We start from the raw sequence: 6000 nt of genomic DNA, 5'->3' as shown, positions 1-6000 counted from the left end.
AACTGAAACCATTTCCTCTAAGATCAGGAAAAGACAAGGTTACCCACTCTCACCACTATTATTCAACATAGTTTTGGAAGTTTTAGGCACAGCAGTCAGAGAAGAAAAAAGAAATAAAAGGAATCCAAATCGGAAAAGAAGAATTTAAACTGTCACTCTTTGCAGATGACATGATACGATGCATAGAGAATCCTAAAGATGCCACCAGAAAAATAATAGAGCTAATCAATGAATTTGGTAAAAGTAGCAGGATACAAAATTAATGTACAGAAATCTGACAAAGGAGGCAAGGGTATACAATGGAGAAAAGACATTCTCTTCAATAAGTGGTGCTGGGAAAACTGGACAGCTACATGTAAAAGAATGAAATTAGAACACTCCCTAACACCATACACAAAAATAAACTCAAAATGGATTAAAGACCTAAATGTAAGGTCAGACACTAGAAAACTCTTAGGGGAAAACATAGGCAGAATACTCTATGACATAAATCACAGCAAGATCCTTTTTGACCCACCTTGTAGAAAAAGGGAAATAAAAAGAAAAATAAATAAATGGGACTAAATGAAACTTAGAACCTTTTGCACAGCAAAGGAAACCATAAACAAGACGAAAAGACAACCCCCAGAATGGGAGAAAATATTTGCAAATGAAGCAACTGACAAAGGATTAATCTCCAATATCCAAGCAGCACAGGCAGCTCAATATCCAAAAAACAAACAACCCTATTCAGAAATGGGCAGAAGACCTAAATAGACATTTCTCCGAAGAAGATATACAGATTGCCAACAAGCACATGAAAGAATGCTCAACATCACTAATCATTAGAGAAATGCAAATCAAAATTACAATGAGGTATCACCTCACACCAGTCAGAATGGCCATCATCAAAAAGTCTATGCTGGAGAGGGTGTGGAGAAAAAGGAACCCTCTTGCACTGTCGGTGGGAATGTAAATTGATACAGCCAATATGGAGAACAATATGGAGGTTCCTTAAAGAACTATAAATAGAACTACCATACAACCCAACAATCCCATTACTGGGCATATACCCTGAGAAAACCATAATTCAAAAAGAGTCATGTACCACAGTGTTCACTGCAGCACTATTACAATAGCCAGGACATGGAATCAACTGTATCCATTGGAATCAACATGTATCCATTGACAGATGAATGGAAAAAGAAGATGTGGCCCATATATACAATGGAATATTATTCAGCCATAAAAGGCAAAAAAATTGAGTTATTTGTAGTGAGGAGATGGGCCTAGAGTCTGTCCTATAGGGTGAATTAAGTCAGAAAGAGAAAAATACCATGTGCTAACACATATATATGGAATCTTAAAAAAAAAAAGGGTTCTGAAGAACCTAGGGGCATGACAGGAATAAAGACACAGTCGTAGACAGTGGGCTTGTGGACACGTGGAGGAGGAAGGGTAAGCTGGGACAAAGTGAGAGAGTGACATGGACATATATACACTGCCAAATGTAAAACTGGTAGATAGTGGGAAGCACAGGGAGATCAGCTCGGTGCTTTGTGACCACCTAGAGGGGTGGGATAAGGCGGGTGGGAGGGAGGGAGATGCAAGAGGGAAGAGATATGGGGACATATGTATATGTATAGCTGATTTACTTTGTGATACAGAAGAAATAACACACCACTGTAAAGCAATTACACTCTAATAAAGATGTTTAAAAAGAAAATCTCCTGCCCTTTGTATCAGCAGAGCTGAGTATCCACATTTGATCTATGTTCTGTCCTCTATTGTTGGTGACAGTATTGGAATAAAAATCTACTTTTGTCTGCTCATCTGGTCCTGTTTGATTTTTCTTTAACAGTCACCATATCACCTGCCAATATATATGTGTTAAGAGTGATTTCACATCATGAAAAAAGTAGGATGCTGCCTTTTTGCAACAAGTTTTTAGAAACAAATCTCATTTTGGAGACATTACAACCTTTATATTGTATTTAAATTAACCTTGCATGCAGGTGGGAGGTGTAGGTGTTTGTGTGTAAGAATGTGTATGCATTTCTAAGTAGGACCTGAGTGCTAGAAAAATCTTTGTGGAAAATTATTAAATTTTGGACTTTTTTCCCCTTTGGGGTCAGTTTGCCACATTCATTCTTTCTCTCTCTGTTCTGAGAACGTATTCCAGAGAAGTCAGTTCTGTTCTAACATGAGAGCACCTAGTAACATCCACTTGACCTTCCCAAGGAGGCAGATATCTTTCTTCTGGGCCTGTCTGTCATAGTAGGTAAAGAGAAAGCTGGCTTAATCAAAGGCTTTCTCACCAAACTGGAATATGATCTGACTGCTTGGAGAGGCTTCTGTGCAAGCAGGCAACAGCTTTCCTAACTTTCAACCATAAAGGAGGAGGAAAAAAATATCCCACTGAAGACTCATGCCTTGAAATGGCTTTGGAGATCACAACCAAGTCTTCCTATAAATGAAGTACTTTCCTGGTGTATTTACTAACAATAGTTTGTGGGGGCATAGAGAGAAGGAGAAGAAATGGCTGAATAAAGTTGCTGCCCTAGCAAATAAAGAAGGGAGAGAGAGCAAGTTCTTACTTGACCAGCTGGAAGATAAGTTTTTTTGTTGGTGGTCATCCAAAGAAAGTAAAAATTGTCCATCTGATGTGTGAAACGTATTTTCTTTAGCTTTTTGCTTTCCCTGTGATAAACCAGTGAATTTCCCCAAACTGCTCAGTTGTACTACGGGGATTAAATATTGATTTTAACCTTGTAAGTGAGGTAGAATGTGAAGCTGGCTGATGGATCCCCTAGGGGAAGACACTGTGTTTTAGGTCTTTCCTTCTACAGAGAAACGTTGCTCCATTTGAAAGAATGAAAGTAGACAGACAAGGAAGACAGTCTTTTTCTTAAATAAATTAATATTAACAGCCTGCCTATGGTATGATGGGTACAAAGTGGGGAAGAAAAAACATGGAGTATACCCTGCCTTTTTGTGGATAGTGTCCAAAGTGCTGTTTGCATAAGTGACAATGAATATACTTCAGAATTGTAATGTGCAGTGCAGCAGGGATTATGTGAGTGAATTCTTCCTGTCAACTGGACCATTTTATATCTTGGGTTCATTGTTAAGTCAGTTCACTTGTGGTCCGTTTCCTCTGTAATTTGGTTTAAAGTTGAGGGCAAAGATAAAATCAGCTTAGAGAGGAATTTGACAGTCTGGTAAATAGCTGTGGCTTTTCTCTTTTAGGCAATAGAAGAGATACCAAGGATCAAAGCAGTGAATAATGTTTCTTTAGGAAATAAGTTTTCTGCTGTTATGTTAGATGGCCTTGAATATTCAAAATTGCCAACCAGATAGGCTGACCTGCATACTCACAGGGAGACTTGGGAGGATTGACCTCTCTACCTGCCTGAGATTCTTGGCAGCAGAGCACAAATTTATCCGGGCTGGGTGGCAGCAAGTCTTGGTGGGTGGAGAGAGGCCAGTGTACACTGCTCTTTGTTTTTCTTTTTGTAGAAATCCCAGGGTGGGGTCTTGTCTACTTTCATGGAAAATCTGTCTTATAAGGGGAGATGAAGAGAGTAGAAAAGATAAAACTTTACCTGTTGATGAGGTGGTATATGGATAGAAAGGGCAAAAGACTGGTTCTTGTATATTGTTTTTTTAATTAAATAGCATGATGATCTTTGCTGGACCTCATTATTATTCCAGTAGTTGGCGTATTTTACTTTTTATTTTTACATTTTTTTGCACAGAATAACTTACTGTTTAATTTTTTAAAGTCCTCCTCTTACATAATGTCAATCTCAACTAGTCTGGTTCTATTAGTGAGTCAACTGATTAATATATTGATATTTAAAAAAATTATTGAGAATGCTGTATGCCAGTCATTGTGCTAGGTACTGTCAGATAAGAACCCAGGTAACTTTTCTACACTAAATTCTTGTACTTTTTAAGACTCAGCCATAATCATGTGATTGTAAGTTTGTATTTTGTTTTCAATTGTACTGTATATACTGTATGGTTTTTGAACTAAATTTTAATTTCTGAGAAGCAGTTAATATTTAATACTTCTATTAAATTTCCTATAGTACCTAAAACAGGGTAAAGCATAAAGTAGATACTCAGTTAATTTCTTTCGACTGTCCCCCTTTGGTCAAGTTTTGAGAGTGTTCTTTATATATTGAGTTACAATGACTGTTTCTGCACCTCCAGAACAAATTTTTTCAGTGCTGTCTCTTCCCTTTCAACCTGAGCTTTGATCATAACTTTATATGGGAAAGATATCAAATCAGACCTACCTGGAGAACTGGGAGTTTTGAGAAAGCCCAGAAGATAAATATGTCAGAGAAAAAGAACTGAGGCAGATCTGAGCAAACATCAGGAGAGATGGAACACAAAAGAGGTAGTACAGGCATGTGGACAGTATCATCTTCAGCTCCATGTCCTCCTTCTGTACCCCATCTTAATAAGTGGCAATCCTGGAATCACTCTTTGATTCTTCTCATTCACTCTCACTCTAAGGTCAACAATTTATCAAATCCTGTTAATACTACTTCCTGCATCATATATCCCCAGGCCAACCACTGAATACAACCACTCTGGTTCAAACCACCATTTCTCAACTGGACTTTCACAATAGTCTCCTGACTACTCTTCATGCTTCCATACTTGCTTCCTTCCCCACACGACAGCCAGTTGACTTTTAAACATATAAACCATTTTATGTCACTTCTGTGTTCAAACCTCTCTTTTGATAGAAGATCACAGTAAAAATAAGACTCAGTCTAAGCATGAAGCTTGTTCTACAAGGTCCTACATGAACTGACCCTTGTCTATCAAAGCAATTGTCTTTGGACCTTTTTTTTTTTTTTAAACATCTTTATTAGACTATAATTGCTTTACAATGTTGTGTTAGTTTCTGCTTTATAACAAAGTGAATCAGTTATATATATACATATATCCCCATGTCTCTTCGCTCTTGCATCTCCCTCCCTCCCACCCTCCCTATTCCACCCCTCTAGGTGGTCACAAAGCACCGAGCTGATCTCCCTGTACTATGTGGCTGCTTCCCACTAGCTATCAGTTTTACATTTGGTAGTGTATATATGTCCATGCCACTTTCTCACTTTGTCCCAGCTTACTCTTCCCCCTGCCTGTGTCCTCAAGTCCATTCTCTAGTAGGTCTGCGTTTTGACCATTTTTCCATTTCTTCCGCTCCAGCCACATTGTTTTCCTGCAGTTTCTTGAGCACACTGATCTTATTCACACACCCGGGCTTTTGTGCTTGCTATTTCCTCTGCTCCAAATGTTTACCCCAAGGTTTTAAAATGATTCTATCCCTCACTTCATTTAGTTCTCTGCTGGAATTTTACCTCCTCTCATAGGCCTTGCTTATTCACATATTAGATTATAGTCCTAATCATTCTCTTTACCCTGCTGCTTTTAAAATTTATTTGCAACACTTATCATTACCTGAGATTATATTCTTTATTTGTTTACTTAGGTTTTTTTTTTTTCCCTATCAGAATGTAAACTAAATGAAGGTGAGGGTATTTTTCCACCCCATGAATAATGCTGGCACATAGTAGGTACAAAATAAGATTTACTGAATGAATTAATAAAGGAAGTAATGAATGCTACAACTATTTCTGGGGGTAGGTGTTCAGTGCTGGTACAATGGCCTTGATTTTCTCCATGCCATTTCTGTTTGTTGAACTTGACCTGGTGTTAATGATTTGTTCAAGAGTCAGTCTCTTCTTTGGGTCATCCTTGGATTAGGCATGGGGGCCACAAACTATGCAGAGCAGGAGAAAAATAAAGAAAATGCTAAATCACAAGGTAGAATGTCATAGAATTATAGCTAAAACAGTCTTAATTGTCTCAGTTTGTAAGTGACAAAATGAGGGTCCACAAAGAATAATAGCTGGAAATACTTGCATGTTCTTGGGGGTTTGTCCAGGATTTATATGTATATTAAATAATTTGATCTTTACTTCTATGATGTAGGTATTATTA

The sequence above is a fragment of the Physeter macrocephalus genome, chromosome 12 (genome assembly GCF_002837175.3).
Source record: "Physeter macrocephalus isolate SW-GA chromosome 12, ASM283717v5, whole genome shotgun sequence".
NCBI lineage: Eukaryota > Metazoa > Chordata > Mammalia > Artiodactyla > Physeteridae > Physeter > Physeter macrocephalus.
This window is presented reverse-complemented; position numbering follows the sequence as displayed.